This window comes from Varroa jacobsoni, unplaced genomic scaffold (assembly GCF_002532875.2).
Source record: "Varroa jacobsoni isolate VJ856 unplaced genomic scaffold, vjacob_1.0 scaffold_922, whole genome shotgun sequence".
Classification (NCBI taxonomy): domain Eukaryota; kingdom Metazoa; phylum Arthropoda; class Arachnida; order Mesostigmata; family Varroidae; genus Varroa; species Varroa jacobsoni.
Window position 1 is genome coordinate 297,778 of NW_019213824.1, and position 14,556 is coordinate 312,333.

The 14,556-nt window shown below is 39.7% G+C and overlaps 2 long non-coding RNA genes across 2 annotated transcripts; one reads left to right on the forward strand and one right to left on the reverse strand.

The window, feature by feature from the left end:
* Positions 1-2,692: 2,692 nt before the first annotated feature.
* Positions 2,693-6,354, forward strand: LOC111264994 (uncharacterized). The gene is made up of 3 exons (XR_002683192.2): positions 2,693-2,875; positions 5,350-5,407; positions 5,972-6,354. It is a non-coding gene; the product is annotated as an uncharacterized LOC111264994 (long non-coding RNA).
* A 2,729-nt stretch (positions 6,355-9,083) lies between these two features.
* LOC147752875 (uncharacterized) lies at positions 9,084-14,350 on the reverse strand. The gene is made up of 3 exons (XR_015312892.1): positions 14,247-14,350; positions 13,541-13,661; positions 9,084-9,405 (listed from the first exon to the last, which is right to left on the reverse strand). It is a non-coding gene; the product is annotated as an uncharacterized LOC147752875 (long non-coding RNA).
* Positions 14,351-14,556: the final 206 nt, after the last annotated feature.

Here is a 14,556-nt window from a genome sequence, read left to right on the forward strand (position 1 = left end):
GAGAACAATTTCTAGGTTCTCTAAATCGCCTAGGCTTCTGTAGGTTACAGTAAGAACAGACCGCGAAACTGATTGCGACTTATTTTGATACATGCCAAAACCTTTACGGGAAAGTTAAGAGGCGATAGCACGTTTCCAACAGGAATAGGTTGCTCCGGCGGAATGCGAGGCTCGTCACGTCGCTGATATGTACAAGCGTCCACCGTGAGTCGTATATATAATAAAAGAGCATTTGCCTACAGAACAAACGATTATCATAAGGTCAAGCCATGTCGATTTAGTTTCTGCTAAGACTGCATTCAAAGAACGTCTGCATTCAAACACTTATATAAGGACTTGAAGTTAACAACTAGCAACTTGCCCTGCCAACTCACGTGCCGTACAGTCGCTCGCAATTGCTACCTTTCTTCTTAAAGAGGACTAAATCATTGGCTATTTTTAGGAAAAAGTGAACCCACTGGACACACATAATAATTAGGAGCTAAGTATAAGGTAAACGTACACCAGAGGAAGGAAATTTATCGGTAGAGCCAACTCGGTCAATTGTAAAATTTCGAATATATCATGTATGTCATTATCTCATGTCAGTATTATATTATTACACATATCAGGAAGACGCTTTACATAATTCAAGACTTCGTTATGTTATGTTGGCCTAGATACGATGTACCCTGACACAGGCAGACGTTCTTTGCGGTAAAAACATGTTTGACATCTTTGCTAAATGAGCCAGCAAGGTCCTGGTATCGTTCCAATGACAGCGCAAAGGGAACGTATAACTTAGGATCATGGGGTGGTCCGAATTCGAAATTGGGCATAGTCATACTTTATTTCGTGCTGGAAGCCAATTGTCTGAAGTAATCTTTCACGGCTGGGTTATCCCACATAAAAGGCGGAAAACCAGGTTCTGATATCGTCGAAGACGGCTATAGAATGAATGGTAAGTGAGCTTAAAAAGTACAAGCGGCACTCCGTTAATATAAACTATTACCACTCATAAAGGTCAACAGAATCTAGCTCTTTTAATTATTATCAACACGACCGTTGTACGATTATTTTAACGAAAGATGACTGATTGCACCGCGTGTTTAGATTCAATGTGAATTCTACGTTGTGCATAACCTGACCGTAATTGGCTTCAAGATGTTCCACTAATGTTATCCGTTGTCATTAGTTTTTCCCTTGTTTTCTAGATGTCTAAAAAACTCTTTCTGCATGAAGCCTGCCATAGTCCTGTGGTATATGCTTTTCTCTTGTAAGAACGTCTCCACTCTATAGCATAGAATCTAAGTCGCGTAGAATTTATATTTATTACATTACTGTATACAACAAACGGCTAGCAAGTGCTTTTGTGAAGGACCAGGTGATACTGTAGAAGAGATTTGGCCTAAGAAAACCATACTTCAGTCCCGCAATATGGTATCGACGAGTACGGTTGGCACTTCTTGTTCTGTTTAGATAGTACTTATCCAAGTCGACAGATTCGTCTCCTTAATTATCTTTCGAAGATGCACGTCATGTTCACACTAACACTGCAAGGCAGAAGCATTAGGTAATATTAAAAAGCTTAAATCGTACGAAAATTGTAGCCAAATCTAGCATATACGACTAAACTTTAATCGTATGTGCATTGTTAGGGGTTACTTTAACTTCAACAGTAATTACGATTTCAATTGATAACGTTGAAAGAAAAATTAGAAAATTAATTCGCCATGCAGACTGGATGTCCTCGCAAGCATTAGATTGCTACTAGCATAGAGCACATGTTAGCGGAACAGATCCGTCCCGGGAATCAATCTATTGTACTTAAGACGATCGTAATGGTGGTGCGGAAGCAGCATGATTAAGGACTTGTGAGGTGGTTTGAGACCGGGCACACACATGTCTCGGTTCTTTTTAGGAAGAAGCCGGACGTCTGAAGCAATATTTAACGGCAGCCGGGTGTGAACGCTAGAGATGTTTTTGAGTTTCGGCCGATGCGGAATGGTAAATAGCCCGCTAAATATTTTTGGAGTCGTCATCTGACGCGTTGCTTGTACCGTTCCTAGAGCGTATTTAGAAAGAAAGGCCCATAAGTTGCTAAAAACTGGGCGTAGCCTTATCGGGACGGCCATGGATATATCTGTTCAGAAATCACTCGATTTACTCGAGATGCTCGTTCAGCATTTGATATACACACGAACATATAATACAAAACCATCTTTGACTATGTAGTGCCTGTAAGGCTAATAAAATAATAAATAAATACCCTGGATCTCCGTAGCCTTTGAATATACTGCAATGAACGCATTTGGTTTCGTAGCAAATCCGCTTTAATGCCTATAGTTGATAGATAAAGTTAAATCCTGTAGCTGTGAAAAGTAAATTTCTCCCAAGCTAACTTTAGTAAAATGTAATCTGTTTGTGTGATGATTTTTTGTGATATGCTTTTATGTTAAATAGATACAGATTGTCTCATTTGATACAGTAGTTTTTTTTAACTTTTTTAGCTGACAGTTGAGTTGTTCGTTTCTAGAAAGTCCTTGTTTGTTTAATAAAATACATGCTGTATTTAATATATTTGTTATAGCTTTGCCGCATATGAAGGTGCATGCACACGTCTCCTCTCACGGGAACATCTCATACTTTCTTTCCGTTACGTTATCTGGAACTCCATACTCTCTATGCCAGGAGCCGTGTAATATTGGTTTCTTTCTCTGGTGCGCGTAAATAGCAGTTTCGTTCCTCGTATGCAATAGCAGGCCGTCCGTATTCCGTGGAGCATTGGGTGGTATCTGACGTATCTATGCGTAATATGTTATCGTTGTTGTCTCTATTCTAGGGATCCGCATGTACCGTGATGATTACGTTTCTTCTGTGCGTACTACGATGCTACGTGAGTGATTCAATCCAGCTTGACTTTACTGTGTATTACGTTCGATGAGCAATAGAAGACCCTGATGCAAATTCAAAAAACGAAACCGTTGTTTCGTAGGTTGTAGTGGTCTGCTTTTATTGTCCCTCTAATCTCGATGGAAAGTTAATTGGGCATATTGGTAAACCCATAATTCTTTTTTATCTCTTCGAGCACGCTCTAGAGGCTCAAATTTGCTGGGATGTTACTCTACTGGTTGGATGTATGCATTACGGGGGTTGCAATTATTGTAGATTGTTGGTTGAATATGGTTTGAAAATTTATCGATGGCATACGCAAATTGATTTTTGGGTACACGACAACGTTCGCGTTCCACTGTACCATGGGGCTGCGGTATACCTCGGTTACCAGCGGTTTTTATAATACTTTTCGCGGCTTCATAAAGCTCAGGAGACAGCTCCACTTCCAATCGGTCGCCAAGAAAGATGATTTACGCATTCTTGATACTTTCCGAAGTGTATTTACGTATGAACAGATTATTTATCTTTGCCGTCAATGCTATAGTTCCGGTGCTATGGTGACCCGTTACGCCAAATCTATTGCGCTCGTTTCATCAAGAGCTTTAAAGCTCGGGTTTTTATTTAAACAAAAAGCTGCTGCTTTTTATCGGAATATGATTTAAGAACTTGTAATGCTGTTTTTCAAACTCAAGCTTGTTTAAAAGCTGTACCGTCGACACTTTACCAAAATCATATGAAGAATCTAAAGAAAATTATAAAAATTGTATTTTTTCTTAGAGCTTCCTGAACTTGTCAGAGTATTGCTTCTATGTTCGACGTGTTAGTCGGTTACTTTATTAGTGACATCAAAAGTACGACGCGCGTGTATAATGAGAAGTTTTTAAGACTGCCACTTTTACGTATCAGGATTACCGCGGCTGTTCTTGATCTGCTGGCACATATGCACAGAGTTTCACCTGGTGTTGTATAGTAATGCATGCACGAATGCGTTTTTAAGGTAATTTATGTCAGATTATCCTTCCCGAACATCTCCCGTTTTCCGTAAAAAAATTTTCAATAAACTTTTGCATTTCTTCTATGCCTGGAACACAAAATTCCGTTTTCCCAGTTCACTGCTGATAATTAGGTATTTGTTCTCAAGGTTTAATTTGTCATTTTTCCTTACCAAAAGATTGTCCTCACTTACGTCCTTTTTAATCCCGCATTTATTACGCGACAAACTTTTTTCCAACTATTTGTTTTGTCTGTCGTGTTTGTTATATACACATTTTTTCCTTACATATGTTTTTCCCCTTGAATCATGCAACGTCTAAATGTCTCTTATAATATTTCGTTTCTACGTAATTCATGTACAGGCGACGTAGTCTATTTTTCTGATTGGTAAATTTGAAGGTGCTTTTGGATGTTTAAGGTTTTATTGCTGAGATTACAGAGCTGCATCGAGACCAATAGGTGTTCACATTGAGATTTCGGAACTTCCAGTTCTGTTTCATTGCATTCGTATTGTCTTTTCAAAAATCGGCTGCTTTATAAAATTGTCAAGAATCTTACCTGGCTAACGACAAGTCCTGTCTTATTCGATTTGTCCTGCGCAATATTTGCGTGTCCGGTTTTTCTATTGTTCATTGTGTGTCGGCTTCAAGATGTTAACATGTTGCTTTTTTCGGGACCTAACCATGTCGCATCTGTATTGGTCGATATTATACAATCGCTTAAGCTTTACGTTGATCGTTTGTGTTACGTGACTTTCCCTAGCTCATTGTCACCTGACATCTTTTTGCTAAGATGTCGATACTCTAACATTCTCCCCTGAAATTGGTATTCGTGCTAGTAAAAGCAGCGAAGCAAGCGAGAGTTATGTTGGATCTTAACTAACGGTGTGGTATAATAGTTTCTTTTTGATTCCTCACAATGAAAATTATTCAATTGAGATCAGGATCGCGGATTTTTTTAGGTTTGCTCGGGGTTAGCTATTTTGCTAGCTATTATCTTAATTGAGTAAATGAGCTTTAGGGGTGTTATGAAAGAGACAAATTGCTGATATAAACTAGAAAAAGGGGGTCGCTTCATGCACTAGAAATTGTTAGCATAGCAAATCAGGACACAGAACCCAAAGAGCGACCACGGGCTAAGATGGGACATGCTGGGTTCAGCGTAAGAATCTATCGTAGAAGAGCGGGCAGTAATGCACGTTTCGAATGTTCAACAAGCGATTTAATAGGTCGTCACAAGCAAAGAGCCAGAACTACAGGTCACTAGTCGCTTCTTCCTAACTACTACGCTTTCATATGAGCTCTTTTCTCGCTTGCATATGTCGTTTTTTGGATAATTTCGTGAAGCTCCTACAAAGCTAGACGTAGGTGATACTGTGTTTGCTATTGAAGGCAAACGGCGGGCACAAAGTAAGTAAATTACGTTGGACTAACTATGATCATTTATATATACGTCCTGCTTTTCTGATTTTTGTATTGGCAGCCTTCTCTGCAATTGTTCTGGTATGCTTCGGATTTTTGAGACCGCTGTAACACTATTGGTGAGTAAATACTGGTATGTTACTGCATTGACTTTCAGCATAGCGTCCTTGATTAAAAAGGGACAGGCCAGAGACTCTTAGCTGTTTCAAAGCAGTGTTGATGTCGTATAAAAGCGTTCTGGAAGCTTAAATACGTTCCCCCAAAGCACGGGTGCTGAACGTGACCGTGTTATTATGCATGGTGCAGGAATCTTCAGTAATCAGACTTTATGTGACTTTTGGGAGTAGTTGGATTATTTTTAAAATTGCTTACGGGGCTAGGAGGGTCAATTAATCTTTCGCTTATTAAGTGAGTCTCTCAGCACTCACCCTATATACACCGTCTCCTTTTAAAATGCCTACAGCGTAAGCTCCAGCATTAAAAAATAGATATTTATTTTGCCGGTGTGTTTAGTGGGGCTTAAAGTTTTTAGAGAGGTAGCGGACAAACGCACACAGTTCCCCCTGACAGGGTGTCATAACTTATTGAAAGTATTACTTGTTACTTTGACATACTCTTAACACCAGAAAATTCCATTGAAAGCGATACAGTAACGTCCTTTTATCGACATTTCTTTTTTGCAGAGGCCGAATGCCAAACAAACGAGACGGCATAATCTGGACGACTGGTTGTGATAGGATTTTCGTTCCAACGTGAAACAAGTATTTCTTAGAAAATAAATGATGTAATAGGATGGCAGAAAAAGGTTAAGCAACCTTTGGCTAATTCATACTTATCTGATGTTTTCATTTGGCATCTGGTACCTTGGTATCAGTCGTATGGAAACACCCAGGAGTCCCAAGATCTTCTAGAATCTTTGCGGAATTAAACTCACATGGAGACCATAACGAGGAGCGCAGGTATTTCGAAATTAAGCAATATACTCTAGAAAAGGACCACCAGCGTACTTCAAACTACTGTCCCTGCGTTCAAAATAAAATGTAAGTCTTTTAAAGAAGTTTGCAAACATTCTGTTATTTTTTTTCTACTACATTCACAGATTGTACGTGCATAGATTGCAAAAGATCCATCTAACACCTTCGAGCGAAAACTAATTTAGTCCTCTACTTCACTTATGTTTCCGTGTATAAATAAATCAACTACGTTTGTATGTAATCTCAAGTATCTTCCTTATGTAAGCTGTATGATATATAAATAAAAGAAGATGATGTACTAATGGTGTATTCGCCTGTTCAGAATTAGCAATAATCTGGGTGGAACTAGCCTATATGTGCCGCTAAGGATCCTGTGGCCAAAACAGCGCAATACTTACTCTAATTATTTCTAACAAAAATGAGTTTGCACTCGCTAAAGGCGCAGTGACGGTATCGCCGGTTACTACTCTGAGATCTAAGTGATCAGTCGACTTGCCAAGAATAAAAACATTTTTCAAAATAGATTGCCTCTACCTACCGAAAACGAGATTTCTTAAACAAGCTTGAAAAATAACAACCTTACCCCGCCACGACTATGTATCAAGTAAACTGAATAATATAAGAAGTTACTTTTTTTTTGAGAATAATCTCAAAGCTCTATAAAAGCTAAAAAAAGTGACAGAAGCTTTCAATAAGGAATATTATGCCACATATGAGTAGCTTTTTTCGTACTATATATACCTCATGCTTACAGCAAGCTTACTTACTTTTGCAAAACTGCCACCCTCTAGAAGTGAGGTTGAAGGCAACTGCGCTCTGGGCGACATTTCCGACCCTTCTAGCACTCTCCATAGGATATCACACAAAGTTAGATATGTGTATTTGCACAGGAGCCTTCCATGAACAATTATCGTTAGTGATTCTGGTGTGCTATCTCTCATATTCGTGCATTTATTGTCGTCGCTGAAGCATGCCCATGAAAACACCACCCACCAAGAGGCTAGGGTCCATTGAATGCTTATACAGGATGCACCACGTGAACCATACGTGAATTGATGCCTACTAAATGGTAAATATCAGTTCACGCATACAACAGTCATTGACGCCTTTGAGTCGATTATCATTACTGTGGCTGTCGACAGCTTGAAAACCCTCCGTACACTGATTGTTGTGTTTACAGCCCCGTCACCTCTACCACCAACAAGTGCAGGAAATTGTGACCTTAAAGACCTTTGCGCAATGCTAACAGTTTTTGGTAAACCTAGCAAATCTTGACAATTCTACGCTGACTTGAATTTATATAATCATTCGATTACGCCCAGTAACCGACTAGACATTGTTTGATGGTTAGGTTTTGACTCTTCGTATTCTCTGGTCAACATATAGTATGGTGCTTAATTGGAGTCAACCTCTTGGATAGATCATCCTATAAACAAACCTCTGTGAAACCAATTACTTTTGCTCGTCCCCCTTTACAGTTGTCTTTCGTATACCGATAAACTCCAAATAAGCCGAGGTAATTCTGCGTTGTAGATCCTTTATAAATAGCGGCGCGTTGCCTAGAAAGTATGTATATCCTTTGATCAAAGAGCGATGCAGTCCCACGGCGCATTTTAGAAATGCGAGTTTAATTCGTTCGTAAGTTGTGTCAATAAAAACGTGTTCCCATATTACCTGGGTTCCGTAGGAAGCTACCGGAACCACCTCAATTCCGAATCGGCCTAGCGGCGTTCGTAGGGGAAGAGCAGTTTGTATACCCACACTCGCCACCATCGTCTGACATAGTCTACGCCGTGATGCGCTCTGCGAAATTCGGCCTTTTATATGTAAAGTCACATTCAGAGACTTGAAACTGGTTTACATACTTCAAAGCCGTCCTGCCTAAATGGAGCGCGTCGGCAGCAACGAGGCGGCGTCCGCAACGATATTTCATGATTTCCGTCTTGTCCATATTGATCATCAGCCTCGTCTAGTCAACGAGAACAAGAGAGCTTGCTGCATATGAAACCGGCCCCTTTCGAAGTTCGCCATTAAGCGTCTAGACTATATTTCTGTAAACGACGCTTCGTTGCGCCCACGATGATAACACGCTTCGCAAGCTGCCTATGCTTATTTTAAGGTGACAGGTCTTTTCTTTGACAAAGCTTGTAAAATGATAAGCCATGTTAGATTGATGCTTATGTCGTGCTCGTAATTGAAACCATAAACGGACTAACTTTTACAAGTCTTTAGGATCCGCGCAAATTCGCTACTTTTAAGTACAATGTCGGGTTTAGTGCTGAAAACTCGATACCAGCATTATATTGTATTATCGGAAAACACAGAAAAGCTATTGGAAAATGAAAAAACAGACCGGATCGCACTCATTTCTTCCCTATCTTTTCGATTCGAATGATAAAACCACGACAGCTGAAGTTGTGCGTAACAGTATGTGCGCTAATTTGATCTTTAAATAAATAATTTTTTTTTAATACGCGGCGTGCAACGACCGACTGAAGATCAAATGTGATATCCAAGTTTAAGAGATATTAGAAAAAGCATAAAATGAGCGGTTGGACATTGATTTTTTTCTTCTACAAAGGCAGTGTAAGGAACAGCTTGTATTTTTCGATATGACAAACAACATGTGACCCTTTATGACGGCTGTCGTTCAGTCACTATACGTCATAAATTTGAATTCTGCTCGAAATAGGTTTTTGGATCCCATACGCCATTCGTACCGTCCCCTGACGACAAAAGAGTCCAACTTTATTTATGTCAATTAAAGCTGATTCAGGATTATCTTTACGGTTTTATTGAAAGCTACCTATTGAGAGCCTATGATGTTTATGATCAATGTTAGTAGAAAATCGATCCGCAGTTTCATGCAAGAGGATGTGGTGCTCGTTGTGTTTAATTCTGAAACTTGTACTACGTTACTCCTGTGTGACGGATGTATAAGCCTTTCGGCTATTGGCAACAGGCGCGTTTCAACTTGTCAGCCTCTTTAAGGTTTCAATCGTATTTCCACGTTGGGCGATGATTGTTTCGTAGTGCCGGTGGGGTAGTTGTTGTATGACCAACTTGTAATTTAGTAAATAATACAGGCTTTGCAACAACGTTTGTCATTTAATGCTGAATGGGCTGAGAGGACGGGCGAGTGACTGCAATCAAAGGAAATAACTAGCTTAGTAGACTGCAGCGTACATTCGAAATAGTGAAGTCGATGACATGAAGACTTTTCATGGAAACCAGAAAATGGAAATACCACCGGGTTAAATCAATATACCAAGCTTGCTTCTATGTTGTGTGTAGATTAATTAAACATTTACGTCATCAAGGTTATAGCAGAAACGTAAAATTACGTAAAAATTATCATCCGTACTAATTTCATGGCGCAAAAGATGACTACGAGTAGATTAAAGCCTGACCCGCATTTGGAGCCGGGTAGGAAAAAGTGAATCTGCAATTTAAGCCGAAGACAACAATGTCTGGGTTATTAATAACTCATCGCAAACAGGATAAAATACACAGATTACGCTTGTTATATGTTTACAACTTTACGGTGGTGTGGCATTCTAACAGTAACCATTCCGCCTCATAAGATATCAAAACACTGTCGGTAACTGGCGCAGACTTCATTCTTTTCAAGATGCCTAATAGAGACTCCTATCAATTTCTGCTCAACGTTTTGAGACTTAAAAATTCCCTACAAACAAGTACTTGTAAAGCTTGGGTCGTATTAAAAGCCCGCAAAAAAAATGCCAGCAATGTTTGCTGTCCCCCAATTTCCCCAAACCTGTTTTACATTGTGGGTCTTAAAGAGTTTTTTCAGTATTCATGGACGCTGGTGGGTTTCAGTCATTTTAGCCCATGCAGCATTACATTGGACACTCACGCTTCGCTGTTTTTATAATCAGTTAGGTAATGTACGGAGGGACTAAGGAATCAAAAATAAGCTCTTATTTTTAGCGCCTCGTATACCTATCCACCAGCAGAATTGTCGTTCGTATCGCTGGCAGTCCAAGTCGCCTGTCCCGTTTGAATTAGTCTATACACACCCGTAATATAATAACATTATAATAAACAACTGCTTTGTATTTCGATTATCCGACCACTGAAGCTTTTACTCAGTTTGTGTACATCGTCGTGATAAAAGTACAGAAATAAAACTGTTCCTGTTAGATTAAATCGATCATTCGGTTTCAAATATAATCTTGGTACGTCCGCCCAACTAAGCTCACCAATCAGATATCGATGTGCTGGACCCGCACATAAATAAACATAATTGATTGATAAAATAGGATCCGTCACAATTATTACTGCTAGCCAAGACGTATAGAGATAAGCCCGTGCTTGATCCCGTCTGAAAGCATTGGTGTTCGAGATATTAGTGAGTACAAGTTTAATACAGTTATTTAATCACTTCCCGTCAGATTCAATCGATCGGTTCACTAGCCTCTTCCCTACTTGGAATGGGGACTATAGAAAACTTCCCTTACTTACATAACATTAATAAATCCATTTTAATGGTAATCAAAAATAGGGGAAGCTAAAACTGGATTATATATTTCTTGCTATGCAAGATAACCGTCAACATTACGTTCCTATCACTATACAGGATTTTGCTTTTCGTACGTCGGGTCGCTGAGAGCTGCCACTTGTCTTGACGATATAAGAGCGATAGGGCCCCTAACGAATAGTAATCTCCCTGTTGATTTAACAGGGCGAAGCTTAGTGCTGACTTTGCTACTTGCGTCCTGGGGCGACCACCAACTTTTTGTAGTGCCTTGTCGCGTCGAACATTGACCCACAGTTCTTGAAGTGAATTATTCATTCTGGCAGCTTCTTTCAACTACAGCCTTTTCCAATTCGTTTAGCACTTGAGGCCTCCACGTCCCTCTAATCCCTCTATAATCCCTATCGTTAGATTCTGTGGACATGATACTTAATTATTGAACGTCTACGCACCGCTATATATATCGACCACTGGACAAAACTTCCAGCGACCACGTTCTTTGTCCATGCTGTTCAAAGTCTTTTTGCAACGAGAGAAAATTTTCTTCAATGTTCCAATTTAATTGAGGCTTGAACTAGTACGAGGAATCGCTTGTTTTTCGTCGCCGAAAGACTATCAGAACTCGCTTATTAATCCCCTATATCTTCTGCAAGTTCTTTTGAGCTGTGTCACCTCCAAAACATCAACAGTATAGCGCTGGCTATTAGCGCTTGAAGATCGAACAGCTGATTCTACGATAAGCGGCAAAATACAAAGCATTTAAATGTAGGAGCCTGAAATACTATAGATGGCACTGTGGTACTTCGTTTAAACCTGTGCTACTTTTATCCGTTTAGCGAGTCATCGGTAAACGGACGTTAAATTCGTGCGCGGGGTGCAACTCTCTAAATAAAGTGATGATTATTAGTAGGTAGTTTAGAAAGTTCCCGTGGACAGGGTATTCCATAATCTCGATGGAATCTCTTGTTTTCATGGGTAGGACTGATAGCTGGCTCACTCCAAAAACAGACAAAATATCTAACGCATCTCTCGATTCTGGAAAAACAGATGATTTTTTAGAAGTTACGTTAACATATAAAGATATAAGCAGAATTAAAGGTTAATTGTTGATGCACATTTGTGATCGCCAGTACAAGCTTGTCATTACATAAACCTATCTATAGAACGGTATCGATCTGAAATGCAGGCGATGAAAATCTTTTGACGAGAGAGTCCGATTGGAGGGATTGTACTTGTTATCTTTTGAAAGCGCGCTCCGGAGAATGAACATAGAAATTATACTTCAGCGGACCAACAGACCTCAATTTTTGCAAAGACAAGGCATTTCGCACGGTAACATTGCTCGTAGACCCTTCAAGCTACCTTCATTGTCTTCAGTATTTGCTGCGAACCTGAGTCTCATATGGCTTCATTTTTCTCGCTCTGTCGTGAAGGGTAATTTCAATGCGACGGTATTATGGATCACTACAGGAAAAATACCTTTAATGAAAAAGCATATATTACTGCAGAGCTCTAAAGCGGTGTAATAGCTCAATATTGCCATTATGTTGCAGGCATAAAATCATCAAATTTCACTCTGAGTCATAGAGTTTTTTGAGGGCTTCTGAATTTTTGTATATTATATTTCCTGACATCTGTTGTCTTATCTCGGTTATCGCCCACGTTTGTCATCGTCAAAGCGTGGAGCTGCAAAAACCATTAGCAGGATAGTCAGGTTGTCGTCTTTCCTATGACTGAAAAGCTAGTGCTATAAATGAATTTTGAAAAAGTCACATATTTGAACCGGGACATTCGCGTAGAACCATTTTTACCGAAATCTCTTTCTTACGAGCGCTAATGACACATCGGTAATGTACACTTGCACGCGACCTCACTCCGTTAGAAGTTTGACGAAGAAAAGACCGGGGTCCCTTACGAAGTAGGAACGTTAACAACGTACCAACAATGCGGAGGACCTATATGAAGGCTGCGAGTGTTCACGCATCTCACTACATCGTAATAGTGAAAGACCTAAGAGCCAGAAGTTTTGAGGCATTCCAGATTGAATGTTGGTCAGGGCCTCAAAAGAGGCTACGTGTCGGCCAACACTATAACATCGTCTGTTGAATAACCTATTTTATCAAGCACGCTTCAAAATGTGCGGAATAAAACAAGGTCTAGACCATTAAACATAGGAGTTTAAAGAACATCGATTTGATAAGTTAGGACGGAATAATTCAAAGTGATCTCTGGTTATTTAACTTCAGAATTTTATCGTAAATAGCTAATTTTTACGCGTAGTGAAATGACCACTTCGACAGCTTTTTTTATTGCTCCGCATAAGAATTAGATACATGAATGATACAAATGTTCGATACGATGCAGTAGACTTTAGGATAGAGCTATTAAAATGTATAATAGCGAAGAAAATTTGCTGCCGATAAAAGCGCGGGAAAATTGAACAGGTCAACAAACTTAGGTGGAATGGCCGCTACGAAGGTGGTTGAGAGATGTAAACGCGTCGAAAAAAAATCGCGAGTATCTGTGTTGATGAGCAAGCATAACAAAGACGGGAAACACTCAGAGATTAGATCAGAGGTAAGGAAGCAATGTATTCACAATAGAAAAGCATGGAATATTATTATTAATAAATTAATAGTAGTTATACAACTATACATACTACTTTTTAGGGTCATCTGGTAGAATTATATATAGCCAGCGAGGCGAATAGCGTGACCAGCAATAGTGAATCGCCGGTAGGTAAAAGCTTCCCTCGGCAGCTTAATAGGTAACGTATTTACCTGCTAATCTTGGCGATACGTTGTGGTCTAAGTTCGAACTTGGGCATTGACGGACTTCGTCTGGTACTGAAAGTTAGCCGTCTGTCTGGCGGAACACCTAAGAGCGACACCGGACGTAAAACTGAACACAGTAGACCCGTGACAGGGCAGATGCTCATTTTATTAGACGTGTTTAAGTCTCTAGCTTGCTTGCTTGCTGAACATCATATTATACCTTAATATGTATAGACCCATGCGTCTGCATGGGTAGCAATAAAAAGCGAAACTTCTCTATATTGACGTTATCGCTATGCACGTTAACGGGCACTACGATAACGTCAATATAGAGAAGTTTCGCTTTTTATTTGTTAATGAATTTTCGTTTTCTATATCCGGTACTGTAGTTAAGCACCTTATCTATGTCAACAAACAAGTTACTACTACTGCAGCGTTATAGGAACACTTTTCTTTACAATCAAGCGCCATATTTCGCAACCAAAGTCGCATCATAAGGTTCTCTTGTGCAAACATGTGTGATTTAGTACACTGATCATTTTAAGATAGATGCTGGCCTTGTTCTGTACTCATCTAATTCAATACCTATCGAATGATACATCTATAATGCGTTAACAGCAGGCTACTAGTGTCGATTCATGTTTTCAATTTTCGTCTTTCGATCAGAGTCATTCGTAAAGATATCAAACTGTCAAGCTCGCAAGCTGCTTACCTTAATTGAATACTACGGACGATAGAAGTGATTGCATTAACAACACTAAACGGCCTTCATTTAGGATGAAGGAGTACACCTTTACTGCTGCGCGATCCTGGAAATCGAATGATGATGGAAACTTCGTTTCTGAACATCCGAGAAAGATGCGTTTATAATAAATTATTGTGTGGTACTACCTACAGATGCGCTGTCAGGGCCACTCGATTCTTCAGTTTGATCGCTTCGTAGCCTCATTTGCCTGGTTCACTCACTGACGACAACTGGCTTAGTTATGGAGCCCTTAGAGTTAAACTTCATTCACGCGCGA